The 24,813-nt window shown below is 39.9% G+C and overlaps 5 non-coding genes across 5 annotated transcripts; all 5 read right to left on the bottom strand.

Moving 5' to 3' along the window:
- Positions 1-8,416: 8,416 nt before the first annotated feature.
- Trnak-uuu lies at positions 8,417-8,489 on the bottom strand. Its single transcript has one exon. It is a non-coding gene; the product is annotated as a tRNA-Lys (tRNA).
- Positions 8,490-9,284: 795 nt separating this feature from the next.
- Trnas-aga lies at positions 9,285-9,366 on the bottom strand. The gene has a single exon. It is a non-coding gene; the product is annotated as a tRNA-Ser (tRNA).
- Positions 9,367-10,828: 1,462 nt separating this feature from the next.
- Positions 10,829-10,910, bottom strand: Trnas-aga. Its single transcript has one exon. It is a non-coding gene; the product is annotated as a tRNA-Ser (tRNA).
- A 1,868-nt stretch (positions 10,911-12,778) lies between these two features.
- Positions 12,779-12,849, bottom strand: Trnak-uuu. The gene has a single exon. It is a non-coding gene; the product is annotated as a tRNA-Lys (tRNA).
- Positions 12,850-13,879: 1,030 nt separating this feature from the next.
- Positions 13,880-13,961, bottom strand: Trnas-aga. The gene has a single exon. It is a non-coding gene; the product is annotated as a tRNA-Ser (tRNA).
- Between the last annotated feature and the right edge of the window lie 10,852 nt (positions 13,962-24,813).

Genomic DNA, 24,813 nt, shown 5'->3' on the forward strand with positions numbered 1-24,813 from the left:
TGGTGGGTGTCTCTGTAGACGATAAACAGATGTACTATGGGGTCGGGTCAGCTGCTCTGATGGGTGTTCTGAGTTTTAATGGAGAGAGGGAGAGAGAGAGAGAGAGAGACTTGAGAGAGTGACAGAAAAAGAGACGACAGACAGACAGACAGACAGAGAGAGACAAATCCAATAATGAGCTTAAATGAATACATACATAACATATATACAAATATTCATACAATTAAGATCAGTTTACGGCAGAACTTACTTGACTGAGCATGATTTTCCACATGGCGGATTTTTGTTTATTATCCTTATAATTTATCTGTAGCATTAGGTTAAGTTTGTTAAGGTTTGGTTAGGTTAAGGTTTGATATGAATCTTACTACTTAGAGATAACTAACCCAATTATCTTCTAACCTAATGTAACATAAGCTGATTTAAGTTAACCTAACCTTACTGTAATTCCCGTCGTCATTTTGATTAATTACAGCGATTATTGTATTTGTTTCTTACAGGACAAATTTACTGCGAGCATCGGCATCAAGTCGACGCCCTCAAATTCGGCACTCGACGTGGAAATGGCTGACGGCTTTGGGGTAACGATGATCTCGAGCCATTATTGACGGGCTATAACACCCAGCTGGCATGGCCCTTATCTGGCTGTCTCGGCTACTGCGGCCCACACATAATCTAACCAGGTAACTTGACTAGCTTCTTTTGTATTGGCGGTAATCGTTATAGGCCCTTGGAGATGGTGGTGGTGGTAATATTGATTCTTGGATAGTAGAAAATAGCAATAAATGATGATGATGATGTAATGACAATAATAATGATGTAATGACAATAATAATGATATAATGACACTTACCCTGACAGATGGACACTAGATATTAATAACCCAGTCGACTGTGCCAGAAATTCGGTGCTAACCGTCACATCGCCTGTTGCTGTTTGCTGGCATCATCGGAGGAACCATGCTGAAATGAATCACTTCTAGCCTAGGGCCTAAGGAAGATAAGCCTCACAGCATCGACGGTGATTCACAGATCCATGAATCATCGTAATTGATAGTCGATTCAATTACAGTTTTATGCCAAATAAATATATTTTCTGTATATATACATAAATCACAAAGAAATCAATGTAATTACTGTGAATTGACAGTCGATTGAATTACAGAATCACCCAACAGGGATTTATTTTCTGTGTGTGTAGAGCAATAATATTTCAGTTTGTTCCAGTAATTGACAGAAAATCAATATATTTATCGTAATTGACAATTCAAAAAATTAGTATTTATTGTTATTAATGAAAGATAAATTCAATAATTATGTTGTTTTTTTAGTTGTCTGCTGTGTTTGTGTGTGTTTTTTGCAATAAGAACAGATGATTTTATCTAGCTCGAGGTGACCCCATACACCAGGGATAATGAACAGAAAAATCAATTGTAATTTAACTTTACGAAGAATTAGTTTCCGTGATTCACTGTGATTTAAATATCCACTATTTCTCGACTGTTAATTTTGTAATAATATTTTTGATCACCTGAAGATTAGACACCCAGTTAATTTCACCTGATGATTAAACACTCGAATGCTTCCTGTGGGTTAAGTTAGGTTATGGTACGTTAGTTTTGGTTACGCGATTGCTAGGTTGTGGTAGCTCAGGTTAGTTAATGATACGTTTGGTTAGGTTGATTAAAGGAACGGCCTGTTAGGCTCAGATAGGGTCGAAATCTCCAGGTGAAATAATCCGAGGGTGTTTAAACTCTAATGATCCCAAGCTACCACTCTCATTTGGGGGTAAATGACTATATGGCAAGTAACGATGTATGTATCTAGTCATCCAGAATCGACGCCAACGGAACGCTAAAATAAACGGAACTTATCTAGAGGCTGGGGTGGGGGGAGGGGAAGAGGAAATATTTTGTATGTAAATAAAAATTGTTTATATTGAAGTTGCTGTCGGGTTATTTGATTCCGTCCCAGTTATATATTATGGAGTGTGTGAGTTTTATTTGGCCTTATTGTCCAGGTCAAGGAAAGTACTTAATATAATGTCCAGTTTTGGCCCTACTGTCCAGGTCAAGGAAAGTACTTCATATAATGTCTCAGTTTTGGCCCTACTGTCCAGCTCAAGGAAAGTACTTAATATAATGTATTAGTTTTGGCCCTACTGTCCAGGTCAAGGAAAGTACTTAATATAATGTCTCAGTTTTGGCTCTACTGTCCAGGTCAAGGAAAGTACTTAATATAATGTCTCAGTTTTGGCTCTACTGTCCAGGTCAAGGAAAGTATCATATAATGTATTAGTTTGGCCCTACTGTCCAGCTCAAGAAAAGTACTTCATATAATGTCTCAGTTTTGGCCCTACTGTCCAGGTCAAGGAAAGTACTTAATATAATGTCTCAGTTTTGCCCTACTGTCCAGCTCAAGAAAAGTACTTCATATAATGTCTCAGTTTTGACCCTACTGTCCAGCTCAAGGAAAGTACTTAATGTAATGTCTCAGTTTTGGCCCTACTGTCCAGGTCAAGGAAAGTACTTAATGTAATGTCTCAGTTTGGCCCTACTGTCCAGCTCAAGAAGTACTTCATATAATGTCTCAGTTTTGGCCCTGCTGTCAGCTCAAGAAAAGTACTTCATATAATGTCTCAGTTTTGACCCTACTGTCCAGGTCAAGGAAAGTACAATATAATGTCTCAGTTTGGCCCTACTGTCGGTCAAGAAAGTACTAATGTAATGTCTCAGTTTTGCTGTCGTCAAGGATATTAAATATCTCAGTTTTGCCCTACTGTCAGCTCAAGGGAAAGTACTTAATATAATGTCTCAGTTTGGCCCTACTGTCCAGGTCAAGAAAGTACTTAATGTAATGTCTCAGTTTTGGCCCTACTGTCCAGCTCAAGAAAAGTACTTCATATAATGTCTCAGTTTTGGCCCTACTGTCCAGGTCAAGGAAAGTACCAATATAATGTCTCAGTTTGGCCTACTGTCCAGGTCAAGGAAAGTACTTAATGTAATGTCTCAGTTTTGGCCCTACTGTCAGCTCAAGGGAAATACTAATATAATGTCTCAGTTTTGGCCTACTGTCCAGGTCAAGGAAAGTACTTAATGTAATGTCTCAGTTTTGGCCCTACTGTCCAGCTCAAGGGAAGTACTTAATGTAATGTCTCAGTTTTGGCCCTACTGTCCAGCTCAAGGAAAGTACTTAATATAATGTCAGTTTGGCCCTACTGTCCAGCTCAAGGAAAGTACTTAATATAATGTCTCAGTTTTGGCCTACTGTCCAGCTCAAGGAAAGTACTTAATATAATCTCTCGGTTTTGGCCCTACTGTCAGCTCAAGGAAAGTACTTAATATAATGTCTCAGTTTGGCCTACTGTCCGGCTCAAGGAAAGTGCTAATGTAATGTCTCAGTTTTAGCCCTACTGTCCAGCTCAAGGAAAGTATATAATGTCTCGGTTTTTCTGTCCAGCTCAAGGAAAGTACTTAATATAATGTCTCAGTTTTGGCCCTACTGTCCAGCTCAAGGAAAGTACTTAATATAATGTCTCAGTTTTATCTGTCCAGTCAAGGAAAGTACTTAATGTAATGTCTCAGTTTGGCCCTACTGTCGCTCAAAGTACTTAATGTAATGTCTCCAGTTTGGCCCTACTGTCAGCCAAGGAAGTACTTAATATAATGTCGGTTTTTGTTACTGTCAGGTCAAGAGTACTTAATGTAATGTATTAGTTTTGGCCCTACTGTCCAGCTCAAGGAAAGTACTTCATATAATGTCTCAGTTTTGGCCCTACTGTCCAGGTCAAGGAAAGTACTTAATGTAATGTCGTTTTGGCCCTACTGTCCAGGTCAAGGAAAGTACTTAATATAATGTCTCGGTTTGGCCCTACTGTCCAGCTCAAGGAAAGTACTTAATATAATGTCTCAGTTTGGCCCTACTGTTAGCTCCAAGGAAAGTACTTAATATAATGTCTCAGTTTTGGCCCTACTGTCCAGGTCAAGGAAAGTACTTAATATAATGTCTCGGTTTGGCCCTACTGTCCAGCTCAAGGAAAGTACTTAATATAATGTCTCAGTTTGGCCCTACTGTCCAGCTCAAGAAGTACTTAATATAATGTCTCGGTTTGGCCCTACTGTCCATCAAGGAAAGTACTTAATATAATGTCTCAGTTTTGGCCCTACTGTCAGCTCAAGGGAAAGTACTTAATGTAATGTATTAGTTTTGGCTACTGTCCAGGTCAAGGAAAGTACTTAATATAATCTCTCAGTTTGGCCCTACTGTCCAGGTCAAGGAAAGTACTTCATATAATGTCTCAGTTTAGGCCCTACTGTCCAGGTCAGGAAAGTACTTAATGTACAGTACCAGTTATTGCCCTACTGTCCAGCTCAGGGAAAGTACTTTATGTACAGTACCAGTTTTGTTTCACTGTCGCTCAAGGAAAGTACTTTATGTACAGTACCAGTTATTGCCCTACTGTCAGGAAAGTACAATGTGTACCGATTATTGCCCTCCCAGCTCAGGAAAGTACTTAATGTACAGTACCAGTTATTGCCCTACTTCCAGCTCAGAAGTACTTTATGAACAGTACCAGTTTGGCCCTACTGTCCAGCTCAAGGGAAAGTACTTTATGTACCAGTTATTGCCCTACTGTCAGCCCAAGAAAGTACTTTATGTGGTACCAGTTATTGCCCTACTGTCCAGCTCAAGGAAAGTACTTTATACAGTACCAGTTATTGCACTGTCGGCTCAGAAGTACTTTATGTACAGTACCAGTTTTGCCCTACTGTCCAGCTCAGGAAATACTTTGTAGCAGTACCAGTTATTGCCCTACTGTCCAGCTCAAGGAAAGTACTTTATGTACAGTACCAGTTTTGCCCTACTGTCCAGCTCAAGAAAGTACTTTATGTGCAGTACCAGTTTGCCCTACTGTCCAGCTCAAGGAAAGTACTTTATGTACAGTGAGTTATTTTCTGTCAGCCCAAGGAAAGTACTTTATGTACAGTGCAGTTATTGCCCTACTGTCAGCTCAAGGAAGATCTTTATGTACAGTGCAGTTTTGGCCCTACTGTCCGGCTCAGGGAAAGTACTTTATGTACAGTACCAGTTTTGGCCTACTGTCAGCAAGTAGCTTTAGTACCAGTTATTGCCCTACTGTCCAGCTCAAGGAAAGTACTTAATGTACAGTACCAGTTATTGCCCTACTGTCCAGCTCAGGGAAAGTAGCTCATAAACAGTACCAGTTTGGCCTACTGTCCAGCTCAAGGAAAGTACTTTATGTGCAAGTACCAGTTATTGCCCTACTGTCAGCCAAGGAAAGTACTTTATGTGTAAGTACCAGTTGTTGCCCTACTGTCCAGCTCAAGGGAAAGTACTTTATGCAGTACCAGTTATTGCCCTACTGTCCGGCTCAAGGAAAGTACTTTATGTACAGTACCAGTTTGCCTGTCCAGCTCAAGGAAAGTACTTTATGTACAGTACAATTATTGCCCTACTGTCCAGCTCAAGGGAAAGTACTTTATGTACAGTATGATTATTGCCCTACTGTCCAGCTCAAGGAAAGTACTTTATGTACAGTACCAGTTATTGCCCTGTCCAGCCCAAGGGAAATACTTTATGTACAGTACAGTTATTGCCCTACTGTCAGCCAAGGGAAAGTACTTTATGTACAGTACAGTTATTGCCTACTGTCAGCCCAAGGAAAGTACTTAATGTACAGTACCAGTTATTGCCCTACTGTCCAGCCCAAGGAAAGTACTTAATGTACAGTACCAGTTATTGCCCTACTGTCCAGGCCAGGGAAAGTACTTTGGATTTGTTTTTTCTGCCATATTTTGCCATGTGTAAGCTTGTGTACATGTGTGTAAGCTTGTGTACATGTGTGAACCTGTGTACATGTGTGTGTGTGTATATGTATGTGAACCTGTGTACATGTGTGTAAGCTTGTGTACATGTGTGTGTGTGTGTGTACATGTGTGTAAGCTTGTGTACATGTGTGTAAGCTTGTGTACATGTGTGTAAGCTTGTGTACATGTGTGAACCTGTGTACATGTGTGTGTGTGTGTATATGTATGTGAACCTGTGTACATGTGTGTAAATCTGTGTACGTTTGTGTGGGTATTCATGTGGATGTAAAAGTTGGTGTACGTATTTAATTATCCCTTATTTAACACTATATTTGAGGCTGATAATTGATAAGTAATTAATTATACTAAACTTTTATTTATTATTCAGGTTAAAATAAAGTTTAATTAAGTTAATGAAGTTAAATAGACAAGATAGGCCTCTCTCCTGTCACCCTGTCTAAACGGTTTGTATACTGACACGTGATTGGTTACTGAAAAACAGGCATTGAAAAACGTTTCTCTGATTGGTTAGTTAATCTCTGGAGATGTAAGATGCTTCGTGATTGGTTAGAGTCATTCTTCCCGCCGTGGTTGATTCAGGCAAGATGGAAGGTGGGAGTTGATGATAAATTACGTGATTATTCTTTAATTAAGTGAAATAATGGCGTGAAACAACTACCAAAAGGTACGTAAATTATTAATACATATTGTGAGTAAGTTAAGTTGTCTTTAATTATAGTTTTTAATGAAATAATTGGTAATTAATGATGGTGGATAATGACATTTCATGGTAGCTAATGGCCGCTGCTGCTAGGTGGGTAATTATCTTCAATATATTTAATTATTCCTCAATTAACACGACTTTAAAGGCTGATAATTGATTACTAATTAATAAATCATTAATATTTGGGTTAAAATTGTTTAATTAAATTAGTAATATAGGCGTCTCTCCCGTCACCATGTCGAAACGGTTTGTATCCTGACACGTGATTGGTTCCTCGAAAGCTTGGAATCCCAAATACTCTGATTGGTTAAATAATTTCCCGGGGATGTAAGAAGCTTCATGATTGGTCAGATTCATTACTCCTGCCATCAAGACGACTATCATAGGAAAGATAGAAAGCGACAGCGCCATCTATTGAGCTCGCGCTCTCATATATGACTACATAGGAAAGATAAGCGACAGCGCCATCTATTGAGCTCGCGCCTCACTATATGACTACGTAGGAAAGATAGAAAGCGACAGCGCCATCTATTGAGCTCGCGCCTCACTATATGACTACATAGGAAAGATAGGAGCGACAGCGCCATCTATTGAGCTCGCGCCTCACTATATGACTACATAGAAAGATAGGAAAAGCGACAGCGCCATCTATTGAGCTCGCGCCTCACTATATGGAGCATCATTTTTAAAGATGGCTGACGTCAATTTTCATATAAAATATACTTAAAATGTGTTAATATAACCTATTTTATGTAGTTATTTAAGTCAACTGAATGCTAAAATAATTATTGTTTTTAGTAGCAGTATTTTGGGAGGTGAAGGATATATGTAAATTGTTTTATGGTTTATTTTCTACAATATATAAATGTGGATAATAAAAGTCCAAGCGGTTTGCATCTTGACATTTGATTGGTTACTGAAAAGTGCGTAATCCAAAATGCCTCTCTGATTGGTCAATTGAACTACTTTCTGACTTTAAAACAATCATAGGAGGAAATTATTATTATCAATCAATCACAGGAAAGTATTAACCAATCAGAGAAGAGATAGCAAGCCATTTCTACTATCAACCAATCAGAAAAGAGGAAATTAAACCCATTTCTCTTATCAACAAAGAGTAAACAACAACAACCATTGCTACTATCAACCAATCACAAGAGGTTAAATTAACAAACACCCACCAATCACAAGAGATTAAATTAACAAACACCCACCAATCACAAGAGGTTAAATTAACAAACACCCACCAATCACAAGAGGTTAAATTAACAAACACCACCAATCACAAGAGGTTAAATTAACAAACACCCACCAATCACAAGAGGTTAAATTAACAAACACCCACCAATCACAAGAGGTTAAATTAACAAACACCACCAATCACAAGAGGTTAAATTAACAAACACCCACCAATCACAAGGAGGTTAAATTAACAAACACCAACCAATCACAAGAGGTTAAATTAACAAACACCCACCAATCACAAGAGGTTAAATTAACAAACACCAACCAATCACAAGAGGTTAAATTAACAAACACCCACCAATCACAAGAGGTTAAATTAACAAACACCAACCAATCACAAGAGGTTAAATTAACGAACACCCACCAATCACAAGAGGTTAAATTAACAAACACCCACCAATCACAAGAGGTTAAATTAACAAACACCCACCAATCACAAGAGGTTAAATTAACAAACACCCACCAATCACAAGAGGTTAAATTAACAAACACCCACCAATCACAAGAGGTTAAATTAACAAACACCCACCAATCACAAGAGGTTAAATTAACAAACACCCACCAATCACAAGAGGTTAAATTAACAAACACCCACCAATCACAAGATGTAGTTAAAACCAAGCCCGAACAGGGACTCGAACCCTGGACCCTTAGGTTAAAAGCCTAATGCTCTACCGACTGAGCTATCCGGGCTATGAATTTTCCTGTATTTACCAATTTTAAATTATTATTAATAACTTGAATTCTTTAAAAATTTCTGGTATAATTTTATCGTTATATTGACTTCAAAATTATATATCAAATTCTGGGATAATTTTATATAATTTGGTATAATTTCAAGGTGTATTATATTAGCTTAATTATATAAAAATTTCTGGGATAATCTATATAATTTGTTATAATTTTATGGTTTTTGAGTTGATTATATGACTCTTATATTAATTAAACTATTCATGCTATAGTGATGTAATTATATAGGTCTTTACAGAGCTGTGATTATATATATAGGTATAACAGCATTAACTATCTATAATCGCTATACCTTTTACTGCTATACAAACTGACCAACCTACCTAACCTAACCTAACCTAACCTAACCTATCCTAACCTAACCTAACCTAACCTAACCTAACCTAACCTAACCTAACCTATCATCAAGGGGAATTATAGCACTAGGGGTTAAATAGATGACGTCCCTATAATCTAAACAAGTAAGTAATTTGTGTTTGCTTTAATTGTTTTAGTGAGTTTGTTTATATCGTTTTGAATATAGAGGTTAGATTTGGCTTAGATAGACAGACAGACAGACAGATAGATAGATAGATAGATAGATAGATAGACAGACAGACAGACAGATATTTTGTCAATATTTATGATAAGTAAATGTCAGTTTATTTCAGGTTTATAGAATGTCGGTACCATAAAATTGACCGCCCTTGACCGCAGTGAGTAGGTTAGGTTAAATGCCATAAAACATCCACCATTGACCGCAGTGAGTAGGATTCGAACCTACGCGGGAAGATCCCATCTGATTTCTAGTCAGACGCCTTAACCACTCGGCCATCACTGCTTGAGGGGAAGGCATTGACCATTTAATTTCTGTGGAAAATTTTTAACCCATGAGGTCTATTAGATTGATTAGGTTAGGTTAAATTTCGCTAAGTTATGGTAGGTTAAATTTGGTTAGGTTAGGTTACATGTATACTGGTCGATGTGTGTATGTATAGCCGGACTGTATGCACTGTGAGTATACATTGTTTTCATACATATTCAGTCATTGTTAACTCATGCCGATTTTATTTATACATTCAATGTTAATTTTCATACCGATTTTACCGATTAATTAGCAATCCGATTAACCGATTTGACCGATTAATTAGCTATCTGATTAACCAGTTCAGTGCCGATTTAACTGGTTAATATAATCAATGTAAATTTTCATACCGATTTTACCGATTAATCAGCCATCTTATTGAATATCAAACTAGTATATTTAGTTATTAATATTGATAAAAGGTTAATACAATCAGAGGTCAATGTTGTCAATGTCGTGCAGTGATATTTATATATATAACATTTATATGATATATTGATGTAGTATATAATACTATTAAGATTTTGATTAAAATTTATATCATTCACTTAAAATAATGATTTGTTTTCAAAATAGGGATCTAACCTAACCTAAAAACAAACTGCGGTCAACGCGGACGTTTTAAAGGCATCTAACTAACCTAAACAAACTGCGGTCACGGGCACCTTCTATATACCCGCCATTGTCAGGGGTTGTAACTATCACTGTCTGTCTGTCTATTTCTCTATGCATCTCTGTATTTATATATTTCTCTGTCTATATAATTATGTATGTATGTTTATCTATGTATGTATGTATGTATGTATGTTTATCTCTATGTATGTATGTATGTATGTTTATTTATCTCTATGTATGTATGTAATAACTTACTCCCGTATTTTCCGCCAATTTTCAACTCAAAATAACAAAAATCGAATAACCAAAAATATGAAATATTTCGCTTGGGTCAAAATTTAACTTATAAAAATATATGTAAATAGTTTAATATATTACTATAAGATGGGTTATATAGGTCATTAAAGCCTAATTAAGGAGATATAATGAGGTAATCTATTAAGCGGATTTTTGCCCGTAGTTTAGCTGAGTGGTTTGTAGCCCGGATAGCTCAGTCGGTAGAGCATTAGGCTTTAACCTAAGGGTCCAGGGTTCGAGTCCCTGTTCGGGCGTGGTTTAATGGCCGTGTGATTGGTTGTAATGTCGTTAATTAAATACTTCCCTGTGATTGTTTAACTGTAGAGATGGCTGATGTTTTTCCTTTTCTGATTGGTTAATATTAGAATTGTCCTAGTTTTTTTTCTCTGATTGGCTAACATCATTACAAGCTCTAGTTTCCACTCTTGTGATTGGCTACCATAAAAATAACTAATTACCACGTGATGTATTTTTTTAGTTAATAAATAAAATCGATTGATAAATACATAAAACATCCACCATTGACCGCAGTGAGTAGGATTCGAACCTACGCGGGAAGATCCCATCTGATTTCTAGTCAGACGCCTTAACCACTCGGCCATCACTGCTTGTAAACGTGAAAATATATGTAATTTTTTCTTTATTATTTCTATTTGTTTTTGCATATAATTAATTTTGATTTATTGCCTTTCTTTCCAGGCAGATGTCTTAGCCATTCAGCCATGACTGTAAATAAGGAACATTAAATTGTAAGCATTTTTTGTTTTCTTACGCTAACTACTTCGTTTATATTTAATTCAGTTAATTTTTAATATACTTCTCCTTTTTTATATTTAATTTGTAGTTAAATTCCACATCTAATTATCAATAACCAGAGATTAAGTTACTACTAACCCGAGATGGTCCATCTATGGATTAAGTTAAGTGAGGTTAACTCCTCCATACAAATGTTTGCCGATGACGCTAAGTTATTTCGAGAAATCAAGAACCAAGAGGACTGTGAAGAGCTGCAGAAGGAACTCTGTGGGCTCCAAGAATGGTCCAAGAAATGGCTGCTGAGATTCAATGTCACGAAGTGTAAGAGGATGCACCTGGGGCGTACCAACGGTAAGGAGACGTATCATATGTCCCAACGGATGAAGAAACTGCACTAGTTGAGACTGAATGTGAGAAGGATCTAGGTGGTGTATGTTGACAATGAGCTGAAGTTCTCGGGCCATTGTGAGAAGAAGGTAAATCAGGCAAATAAATTATTGGTCTTATAAGAAGGTCGTTCAGATATCTAGACGGTCCGTCCCTCGTAACGATCTTCAGGAGTGAAGTGCTTCCCCATCTGGAGTACTGTCCTCCATCTGGTCCCCTGAGATATGCTAGGGACTGTCAGTTGGTTGAAAATGTTCAAAGGAGGGCCACCAAACTGGTGCCTACACTACGGCATCTCAGCTACCCTGAGAGATTGAGCGCCTGAACTTGCCTAGCTTATACTACAGACGGGCAAGGGGGACCTAGTTGAGGTTTATACATCTCAGGGCACCTACTCAGTTGAGTGTCCTTACCTGAGCTGGCGGACGCCCCACAAGGGTCACAGCTCAAGATTGAAGAAGCCACAAGTCCAGAAAACTGTGAGGGCAAACTTTTCGGAGTGAGAGTTGTGACGGCACCGAGTGTGAACTGTTGGAACAATCTACCAGAGAGTGTTGTGACGGCACCGAGTGTATTTCAAGACAAGACTTGACCAACACTGGAGCGGATTCAGGTACATTTAGGAGCCAGCACATCCCAGTACTTGCCAACAGTGTGTAACAGAGACGTGACCGATCGCCCAAGCGGCTAACGAGCCGATCAGGTGAAGAGGATAGTAAAAAAGTAACTGGTCTTTAGATTAAATATCCGATTAACCGATAAATTCTGTGTATTGGTGAGTTATCAGCCCCTAGAAGCTTGATGATGTCACAGGAGGAGGTTTGTTTGTCACTTGTACCTTCGTCTGTAGCGTAGTAACACCTGTATGTCACCTGTACCTTCGTCTGTAGCGTAGTAACACCTGTATGTCACCTGTATTCGTCTGTAGCGTAGTAACACCTGTATGTCACCTGTACCTTCGTCTGTAGCGTAGTAACACCCGTATCTTCGTCTGTAGCGTAGTAACACCTGTATGTCACCTGTACCTTCGTCTGTAGCGTATTGACACCTGTACCTTCGTCTGTAGGGTACAAACGTTCCTACTCCGTCAGTAGAGTAAACCCATAACGGCGTCAACTTCGGTTACTGTGGCACATGAAGGCTTCAAAGTAATGGTTGAATCATCGTCATTAAAGGGTTAAATCATCGTATTAAAGGTTAAATCATCGTCCTCAAAGGGTTAAATCATCGTCATTAAAGGGTTAAATCATCAGCGCAGAAGACTTAAAATTCCCTAAATGTCCCTAAAATTTAAAATAACCCTAAAATATCTCAATCGAGTCTTCAAAAACCAAGCCCGAACAGGACTCGAACCCTGGACCTTAGGTTAAAAGCCTAATGCTCTACCGACTGAGCTATCCGGGCTATGGATTATGTCTCTCTCTCTCTCTCTCTCTCTTTCTTTTCTTTTCTCTACTCTTAGGTTACGTTACTTTAAGTTGGGTAAGTTTATAGGTTAGATTAGGTAAGGTTAAATTAGATTTGGTTTGGTTGTTAGGAGGTCATAAAAGTGTCAGCCATTGACCAGGTTAAGTTAGGCTAGGACAGTGCCGGATTTAGACCTGTGGAGGCCCATGGGCAGCCTCTTTGTGGAGGCCCATGGGCAGCCTCTTGTGGAGGGCCATGGGCAGCTCATTGTGGAGGCCCTCATTATAACTACCCAAGAGGGTGGGGCGGCGAGTGAAGCGAGCCTAAACATCTGGGAGTCCTGGGGACGCTAAGACCCCCAGGAAAATTTTGAAATTTGAACACTTCTTTGGAGAATTTTGAAGCCATATGCAGTTATATTGAGGAAATTAGAACATTGAGAAATTTTTAATTAACTGTATATTTATTGATAGTGTACAAATTCCCAACACACACACACACACACACACACACACACACACACACACACACACACACACACACACACACACACAAAGTGAGACATGACTGGACTCATTCAAGTCGACCAGCCCTGATATAGCTACTACCGCACATGTGAGGCCCCTGTCAGCTGCCCACTTTGCCCTCCTGAATCCGGCCCTGTGCTAGGATAAGGTAAATTTGGTTATGTCAGGTTGATGTGAGGTTAGGTTAGGTTTGATGCCATAAAACAGTCCGCCATTAGGTTAGATTTTTTAGATTGCAAGGTGAACAGAAGCGTTTACAGCGCCCATCTGGGAAGCATGCTCAGTTCATGCTTGCCTTTATGACTCGTGCATTAAGCAGCAGCCTAAAGGGTCATAGATTTTTGTCAGCAAGTTACATGAAGTGACAGACTGATGGGAGTGTGAGGGGTTCGGTACATGTCTGCCAATAAAACAGTTCGACATTGACCAGGTCAGGTTAAATGCCAATAAAACAGACCGTCATTGACCGCAACAAGGTCAGGTGCCATTAAAACGTCAACCGCAGTGAGTAGGATTCGAACCTACGCGGGAAGATCCCATCTGATTTCTAGTCAGACGCCTTAACCACTCGGCCATCACTGCTTTTTAAAGGAATATTTTCACTCTCTTTAAATAAAAGTTAATTAGATAAGTATTTTTAAAGACAGACAGATGGATAGATAGTTACACGTACAGATAGATAGGATTTAATTTTATTGATTTGGTGTTGTCTGTTCACGCCTATCCTTCTATCCACGTATCTATCTATCTATCTGCTCTGCCTATATATCTATCATTATACCTGTCTGTCTTGCACGGAATGATAGATGGTATCGAAATTATTATTATTATTATTATTATTATTGTAATTATTATTAGTGTTATTATTATTGTTGTTGTTATTATTATTATTATTATTATTATTATTATTATTATTATTATTATTATTATTAGGCAGTGCAGTTGGCAAGTTGTCCGATCTACTGGAATTATTCCATAACAGAGAAGCACAAATTCAATTATAGCCCGGATAGCTCAGTCGGTAGAGCATTAGGCTTTTTAACCTAAGGGTCCAGGGTTCGAGTCCTGTTCGGGCTTGGTTTTAACGACCTCCCGCCATAAGTGACCTCGAGAACACCTGTGGTAATTAATTAAGTACAGGTGTTACTTTATTTACATATAAAATTACCTGGGTGACGGTTTTAATTATTTTAAATGGTGTAAGTTAGGTTAGGTTAGTTTTACGTTAGAGTAGGTTAGGTTACGTTAGGTTAGTTTTACGTTAGAGTAGGTTAGGTTACGTTAGTTAGGTTAGATTAGGTTGGTTTTGGGTTAGGTTAGGTTAGTTTCAGGTTAGATTAGGTTAGTTTTTAGGTTAGGTTAGGTTAGTTTGGTTAGATTAGGTTAGTTTTAGGTTAGGTTACGTTAGTTAAGGTTAGATTAGGTTGGGTTACAGGTTAAGGTTAGGTTAGGTTAGTTTCAGGTTAGATTAGGTTATTTCAGGTTAGATTGGGTTAGTTGGTGTTGGGTTAGGTTAGTTTCAGGTTAGATTAGGTAGGTTGTCAGATTAGGTTGGTTTTAGGTTAGGTTAGGTTTGTATTATACTGGGAGGTGTAGTTGGTGTTACTCAACCGGAAACATCGTTCTGATTGTGAGGTTGGGAAATATCCTTAACAATGAAGAAAGAGAGATTGTGTTTATGTATGTATGTATGTGTGGTAGATTATATGTATGTATGAATGTGTTAGCTTATGTGTATGTATATGTATATGTGTAGTTTATATGTATGTATGTATGTATGTATGTATATGGTAGATTATATTCATGTATGAATGTGTTAGCTCATGTGTATACTGTATATGTATGTATGTATGTATGTATGTGTTAGTATGTATTTATATATGTATCCAGTGTACATCTTAGTTTCACATAGAGTAGCTGGACCTTGGTATTCATAAGTTGTGTAGGTGTTGATGTGGGTGTAGAGGTGTGTAGGATGGTGTAGGGGCGTGTAGGGGCGTGTAGGATGGTGTAGGGGCGTGTAGGGCGTGTAGGATGGTGTAGGGGCGTGTAGGATGGTGTAGGGGCGTGTAGGATGGTGTAGGGGCGTGTAGGATGGTGTAGAGGAGAAGGAGGTGTATAGGTAAGGAGGGTGTAGGTAGGTGTAAGGGTGTTGACAGGTGTGTACAGGTGTATTTGAGAAACATCTGTGTTGAATATATATACGGTGGTGGTGGTGGTGGTGGTGGTGGTGATGGTGATGGTGGTGGTGTTCCTCAAGGTTCATTCCTACCGTCCTCTATTCCTCTCACTGGCTCCTCCTCCTACCTCCCTCCCTCCCTCCCTCCCCCCCTCCAACCTTTTACCTCCAGACCCGCCAGAGTGTGTGTGTGTGTGTGTGTGTTTGTATGTACGTGTGTGAGTGTGTGAGTCAGTTTGTTGCTGGATGTCCTCATACCAACACACGTGAGGATGAACGGACGGTGTGTGAGGACGTCTTTGATATTTCAAGGATACCGTAAGTACATGTTGTGGTTTTAACTAGTCGTATAGGATATTTAGAATGTGTCTTACTCTGACCCTTCCTAAGGACGTGAGGGCATGACAAAGTGATAAAAGTGTGAATTACGAAACAGAAGAGATGAGAGACCTCAGCAGGAAGGTCTTGTGTTTTCCATGCGCTGTTGCCACGATGTATATAAAGTGAGTTAGAGAGAGATTTTGTCATCTTCGTTACACCTTCGTTATTTTTCGTTCGTTATATATCCCCATCTAGAATGTATTTAGTGTCTATGTCCCCTGCCCCCCGCCCCTGCCAGGTAAGTTAATTAACACCTGAGGTTAATGATTAGTGAACTGTGGTGTAGAGTGTGTGTGTGAGACAGAGATCAGGTGAGCTCACCCCCTCTCCTCCTCCCCACACTCGAGACAGGTGACATGCAGCCTCAATACACGCCTCTACACGCCCTGATCACCCCCCACGCCTCCTAGCCTCTGTAATACACGCCTCTACACGCCCTGGATCACCCCCACGCCTCCTACCTCTGTAATACACGCCTCTACACGCCCTGATCACCCCCACGCCTCCTAGCCTCTGTAATACACGCCTCTCACACGCCCTGGATCACCTCCACGCCTCCTACCCTCTGTAATACACGCCTCTACACGCCCTGGATCACCCTCCACGCCTCCTACCCTCTGTAACACACGCCTCTACACGCCCTGATCACCCCCCCACGCCTCCTACCCTCTGTAATACACGCCTCTACACGCCCTGATCACCCCCACGCCTCCTACCTCTGTAATACACGCCTCTACACGCCCTGGATCACCCCCCCACGCCTCCCTAGCCTCAACACAGCCTCTACACGCCCTGGATCACCCCCACGCCTCCTACCCTCTGTAATACACGCCTCTACACGCCCTGGATCACCCCCACGCCTCCTAGCCTCTGTAATACACGCCTCTACACGCCCTGGATCACCCCCCACGCCTCCTACCCTCTCTGTAACACACGCCTCTCACACGCCCTGGATCACCCCCCACGCCTCCTAGCCTCTGTAACACACGCCTCTACACGCCCTGATCACCCCCCACTCCTACCCTGTAGCCACTCTACACGCCCTGGATCACCCCCCACGCCTCCTACCCTCTGTAATACACGCCTCTACACGCCCTGGATCACCCCCCACGCCTCCTACCCTCTGTAATACACGCCTCTACACGCCCTGGATCACCCCCCACGCCTCCTACCCTCTGTAATACACGCCTCTACACGCCCTGATCACCCCCCACGCCTCCCAGCCTCTGTAATACACGCCTCTACACGCCCTGGATCACCCCCCACGCCTCCTACCCTCTGTAATACACGCCTCTACACGCCCTGGATCACCCCACGCCTCCTACCCCTCTGTAACACACGCCTCTACACGCCCTGATCACCCCCACGCCTCCTACCTCTGTAATACACGCCTCTACACGCCCTGGATCACCCCCACGCCTCCTACCCCTCTGTAATACACGCCTCTACACGCCCTGATCACCCCCCACGCCTCCTACCCCACACACACGCCTCTACACGCCCTGATCACCCCCACGCCTCCCAGCCTCTGTAACACACGCCTCTACACGCCCTGGATCACCCCCACGCCTCCTACCTCTGTAATACACGCCTCTACACGCCCTGGATCACCCCCACGCCTCCTACCCTCTGTAACACACGCCTCTACACGCCCTGATCACCCCCACGCCTCCTACCCTGTAATACACGCCTCTACACGCCCTGGATCACCCCCCACGCCTCCTAGCCTCTGTAATACACGCCTCTACACGCCCTGGATCACCCCCACGCCCTAGCCTCTGTAATACACGCCTCTACACGCCCTGATCACCCCCACGCCTCCCAGCCTCTGTAATACACGCCTACACGCCCTGATCACCCCCACGCCTCCTACCCTCTGTAACACACGCCTCTACACGCCCTGATCACCCCCACGCCTCCTACCCTCTGTATACACGCCTCTACACGCCCTGGATCACCCCCCCACGCCTCCCTAGCCTCTGTAATACACGCCTCTACACGCCCCTGATCACCCCACGCCTCCTAGCCTCTGTACACGCCTCTACACGCCCTGATCACCCCCCACGCCTCCTACCCTCTGTAATACACGCCTCTACACGCCCTGGATCACCCCCACGCCTCCTAGCCTCTAATACACGCCTCTACACGCCCTGATCACCCCCACGCCTCCTACCTCTGTAATACACGCCTCTACACGCCCTGGATCACCCCCACGCCTCCTACCCTCTGTAATACACGCCTCTACACGCCCTGGATCACCCCCCACGCCTCCTAGCCTCTGTAATACACGCCTCTACACGCCCTGGATCACCCCCACGCCTCCTAGCCTCTGTAATACACGCCTCTACACGCCCTGGATCACCCCCCACGCCTCCTACCCTCTGTAATACACGCCTCTACACGCCCTGGATCACCCCCACGCCTCCTACCCTCTGTAATACACGCCTACACGCCTGATCACCCCCACGCCTCCTACCCTCTGTACACGCCTCCACGCCCTGGATCACCCCCACGCCTCCTAGCCTCTGTAATACACGCCTCTACACGCCCTGACCCCCCCCACGCCTCCTAGCCTCTGTAATACACGCCTCTACACGCCTCTACATGCCCTGAATCCCCCCCGCGCCTCCTACCCTCTGTAACACACGCCTATCATACCCTACCACGCCCTAAGAACTTAAGGATTCCCCCCCATAGGTGTAGGATTTGGGGTTGGTTCCTTCGTCTGATGTGCTGTCGTATCCTACAAAATCCTGATGTCCTATCGGTGGTCTAAGGATGTTTCTGTGTCGTAGGATGTGGGTTTAGGATGTTTCTTTGTCGTAGGATGTGGGTTTAGGATGTTTCTTTGTCGTAGGATGTGGGTTTAGGATGTTTCTTTGTCGTAGGATGTGGGTTTAGGGATGTTTCTTTGTCGTGGTGAGATGTGGGTTTAGGATGTTTCTGTGTCGTAGGATGTGGGTTTGAGATTCTTTGTCGTAGGATGGGTTTAGGATGTTTCTTTGTCGTAGGATGTGGGTTTAGGATGTTTCTGTGTCGTAGGATGTGGGTTTAGGATGCTTTGTCGTAGGATGTGGGTTTAGGATGTTTTTTGTCGTAGGATGTGGGTTTAGGATGTTTCTTTGTCGTAGGATGTGGGTTTAGGATGTTTCTGTGTCGTAGGATGTGGGTTTAGGATGTTTCTTTGTCGTAGATGGGTTTAGGATGTTTGTGTCGTAGGATGGGTTTAGGATGTTTCTGTGTCATAGGATGTGGGTTTAGGATGCTAGGATGTGATTCCTTACGTGGCGGATACTGTAGGATTCTGATATATTCTTCTGACATCCTATTTTTAGTTTTAGGATGTGTTTGTGTTAGTGTAGGATATGTGCTTAGGATATTAAAGGATATATGTGGTGGATTCATCATAGGATTGCTGTAGGATTCTTGATATAAGAATCCTCTGTCATATCCTACTGAAACTTGTGGGGTTTATGTTAGTGTAGGATGTGTTTAGATGCTAGGATATTTGACTTCCTTACATTAGAGTTGGGATAGGATAACTGTAGGATTTTATGGATAAATCCTACTGTCTTTAGGATTTAGGATTTATCATAGATTCCTTAGGATATGGTGAATATTCCTCAGCCCCGTAGGATTTTTTAGCTTTAAATGATAGGAATATCCTAAATCGCATAGGACTCATCTAAAGGTTAAATTAGGATATAAGGTGAAGGATTTAATGCCTAATAGGATTTTTATTGGTGAAGGATGTTTGTGGTAATCGTAATATCCTTCTTCATGGACTTTTAGAGCATATCCTTAACTTGTAGGATTAATCTCAAGGATATATTAGAATTACCGTAGGATATTCATATAAATCCTATCAATTACCTTCATCATAGGATTTTTATTAGGATTCTGATGTAGGATTTGTTAGGTTAGGTTAGGATGACGGATTTTTCTAGGGATTATTAAGGCTTTATCTTATTGGTTGATGTAGATAATGACGTCATAAGCATCTGGTGAATGTCCCCAGCCATTGGGTGATGAAATAATGACGTCATATTCTGGAGGTCATTGACTTCTACCATTGGCAATTAAATAATGACGTCATAATACACCTCTCTAGCTATTGGCTAGTGAAATACTGTCATCACTTCCTATTGGTCAGATACACACGAGTTAATTGCATTCATTGGATGTTAGGTTAGTGACGTCATCTCCGAACAGGCGGCTAAAAGCTGCTATGGGCGTGGTGGGCGTAGCATCCATGTGTGGGCGTGTGTGGGCGTAGTGACCATGTGTGGGCGTGTGTGGGCGTGACCTGAGGCTCCCTAAGGATATGTAGGCACCTTTATGGTTTATAATTAGCCATGATGATATGTGACTTTTGAGAGAAATATGAACAGAAAAGAAAATAATAAAAACGAAGAAATACAAATAATAGCGAAAGTGAACCAAAAGAAAATGATAAAGATGTACTTAACAATAACTGATAAAAGTGATAAACTGATAGAAATGGTCGATAAAAGAGAATAAAGATGATAATGATAAATGTGGAAGATCTAAGAGAGGATATAGTGAATAAATTATTAATAGAAGTAAAACAAAATTATTAATGAAACTAATAAACGTGAATTAAAATGAAAAATTAAGAAAAATGAAATAATTAGCAAAGGAGAGGAAAATGGGTGAAATCATAGAAAATGGGACGAAAAATCACAGAAAACGGACGAAAATCACAGAAAATGGGGCCAAAATCACAGAAATTGGACGAAAAATCACAGAAAATGGACGAAAAATCAGAAAATGGGGCCAAAATCATAGAAATTGGACGAAAAATCACAGAAAATGGACGAAAATCACAAAATGGGGCCAAAATCATAGAAATTGGACGAAAATCACAGAAAATGGACGAAAATCACAGAAAATGGACGAAAATCACAGAAAATGGGGCCAAAAATCACAGAAATTGGACGAAAAATCACAGAAAACGGACGAAAATCACAGAAAATGGGGCCAAAATCACAGAAATTGGACGAAAATCACAGAAAATGGACGAAAATCACAGAAAATGGGGCCAAAATCATAGAAATTGGACGAAAAATCACAGAAAATGGACGAAAATCACAGAAAATGGGGCCAAAATCATAGAAATTGGACGAAAATCATAGAAAATGGGACGAAAATCACAGAAAATGGACGAAAATCACAGAAAATGGGGCCAAAATCACAGAAATTGGACGAAAATCACAGAAAACGGGAAGTGGGTCGCAGGGGGTTGCCAATTAGTATATATCGAGACCAATTTCCGGGAAAGTAGTGAGGCATTGTGGGTAACCTCTAATGTGTGGGTGTAATGACGTAATTGGTGAAAATAATTATGGAATGGTTGAACTGCTTTGGGGGGGGGGAGTGAGTTTTGTTGTTATTATTATTATTATTATTATTATTATTATTGTTATTATTATTATTTATTATTATTATTATTATTATTATTGTTATTATTATTATTATTGTTATTATTATTATTATTATTATTATTATTATTATTATTAATAATACATTATTATTATTATTATTATTATTATTGTTATTATTATTATTATTATTATTATTATTATATTATTATTATTGTTAATATATTGTTATTACATATATTATTATTATTAATATTATTGTTAATATTGTTATTATTATTATTATTGTTATTATTAATATTACATATTATTATTATTATTATTATTATTATTATTATTATTATTATTATTATTATTGTTATTATGATTATTATTATTGTTATTATTATTATTATTGTTATTGTTATTATTATTATTATTATTATTGTTATTATTATTATTATTATTATTATTATTATTATTATTGTTATTATATTATTATTATTATTATTATTATTTTTATTATTGTTATTATTATTATTATATTATTATTATTATTTATTATTATTATTATTATTATTATTATTGTTATTATTATTATTATTATTATTATTATTGTTAATATTATTATTATTATTATTATTATTATTATTATTATTATTATTTTTCTCGTAGTTTAAATGACCAAAACACGTGACCTTGTTTGGCTAAGGATGATGTCATGATCATCCAATCGGAATTTAGAAGCCGACTCCCCCACATGGTAAAAAACACCAATCATACGCTAATTGGATGACCTACAACCAATGACGTCAGCGTTTAGTATTATCTTAACCCAAAATCATTGATAGGTTGTTTAAATCGTTGTTTAAAATCCGGTTTATTTAGGTATAGGAGGAAATGGCATAGACTCATCTCGTAGTCACATGCCACTGGTGACAGAAGGCGAGTGACGGGCCATATGACATCCCGGCGATGACGTCATCTGCGCGGTGGTGCCACATCTTGCGCCTGCACCTGTGCCGCTATTTTAACATTACCTGGAGCATTTGCCTGAATTTAACATCTCTTTAAGTATGTTAATTAGGTCGTTAGGCGTTTGTTAAGGTGAGCATTAGTGAAATGGTGTGAGTGAAAGGTCAATATAATAATAATATAATAATAATATTATAATAATAATAATCATTCATCAAAAATAGTAATTTATTATTATTATTATTATTATTATTATTATTATTATTATTATTATTATTATTATTAAAGGGTAGTGTTTATCCGTATGTATGTATGTGTATAATGTATTGGTGTTGTAGGAATTCGTGGTATAATGTTGTCTAGCACTCAGGATGGAAGGAAACTCTAAGGTGGTTTTCTTTGTATAATATAAGTTATATGATAGACAGTCTGGTGCTGGAGGTGCCGTGTGTGAGGAGCTGCTCAGTGGAGATGTTCGGGTGAGCGTGTTGAAGAGGTAGATGTGGGAGGGCTTCGTTGGGGAAGATGTTGCTGTTGCTGGCCTCCTGGTTGAATGAATGCTGACAGCGTGGAGCTTGCTGGAGGAGGTTTGTTCAAGAAGAATGGCCAGAATGAATCTCAATGGAGACAAGAGCTTATATACCCAAGCGTGAGTCATCTATGAGTCATGTTGAGAAAACCCGAGAAAAGTCGCCGGTCTCTGGTTCCGTTGCTAAGATACGGTAACATCTAGTGTCGCCAGCCGCTTGGTTGCTTGGGAAGATGGTAGCAGCTGTGACGCTGCCACAGTTGTAGGGGAGAAGTCCACTAAAGAGTCCTATATATTTACCTAAAGTAAAAGACTAACTCACCTAACTTAACCTAACCTAACCAATAACAAAGTAAAAATAAATAAACAAAATTGGCGCGAAAAACTTTAAATTTTCCCGCGCTTTTAGGTTCCAACATTGTGGACGCTGCTTGACTAAGTGACAATGTTGCCAACGTCTGTTTTAAAACACCCTCATGACTATTTACCTCATAAATCAATAATTCTTCTATAATTTCCTTCATTATAATTATAATAAATTATATAATAACACATAATTCATACTAAGATTACATATAATTGTGTGATAATCGTAATTTTGTTTTATTATAGGTTAAGTAATCACCTTAAATCCTCTAGTTGGCAACACTGTGTATAGATAGCGGCATCCATCTTGTTGACAAGTGATGAATTTTTTTCAATTTTTTCGTTTTAGTTTCAATTTACCTGAATTTTAATGAGATAAAAGTCAGTTCATAATTTTTCGTATATGTAATATATATATATTTTATTTCGTGTTGATTTTAGTGAAATGTTTGTGATAATTCGTAAGGGTGTGAAAATATCCGTTCGTGTTGCTTAAATCATCATACTCAAGGGTTAAATCATCATATTCAAAGGGTTAAATCATCATACTCAAGTTAAATCATCATACTCAAGGTTAAATCATCATACTCAAGGTTAAATCATCATTCAAGGGTTAAATCATCATACTCAAGGGTTAAATCATCATACTCAAAGGTAAATCATCCATAAGAACATCATACCCAAGGGTTAAATCATCATACTCAAGGGTTAAATCATCATATTCAAGGGTTAAATCATCATACTCAAGGGGTTAAATCATCATACTCAAGGGTTAAATCATCATACTCAAGGGGTTAAATCATCATACTCAAGGTTTAAATCATCATACTCAAGGGTTAAATCATCATACTCAAGGGGTTAAATCATCATACCAAGGGGTTAAATCATCATACTCAAGGGGTTAAATCATCATACCTAAGGGGTTAAATCATCATACCAAGGTTAAATCATCATACTCAAGGGGTTAAATCATCATACTTAAGTTCCTCCCTCCCTCCCTTTTTCCTCCCCCTCCCTCCCTCCTCCTCAGGTAATGGACCGTATCTTCCTGTCTGACTCCTTAATGACCTTACCTGGACAAGTGCTTGACGCCGTGTGTGTGTGGAGAGAGGAGAGAGAGAGAGAGAGAGAGAAAAAAAAGAGAGAGAGAGAGAGAAATAAGTGATGATGGAAGGAGGGAGAGAAGGTTAAAAGTGAAGGGAAGGGTGGAGGGACAAAGGAGGGTAATGGAGGGAAGGAAGGAAGGAGGGGAGAAAGGAAGGCCGGTGGGTGGAGGTTAGTAGTGGGTGTGGTCAGCTCTCACTAGGTATATTGTTTCGCTGTCATCACCTCTCTCCTCGTTCGTCGTGCACCCCTACATCTCCAGGGCCAGCATTCATCATCACTTATCGTTATCTCTTTATCTGACCTTGTTACCTGTTAATTAATCACCAGGTGAGACTCATTATCTACCTGAGGGGGGGGGGACTAACAAGCGTCGGGCTGTTAGGTAGTTAGTGATGTAATCAGTATGGGGGTGTCTGTGTGTGTGTCTGTCTCTCTCTCTCTCTCTCCTCTCTCTCTCCTCTCGGGTCAAGTTAGGAGGTAACAGCCAGTAGAGGGGACTCGATGGGCTGACAGTGA

This window comes from Homarus americanus, unplaced genomic scaffold, assembly GCF_018991925.1.
Source record: "Homarus americanus isolate GMGI-L3 unplaced genomic scaffold, GMGI_Hamer_2.0 scaffold28843, whole genome shotgun sequence".
NCBI classification, from domain to species: domain Eukaryota; kingdom Metazoa; phylum Arthropoda; class Malacostraca; order Decapoda; family Nephropidae; genus Homarus; species Homarus americanus.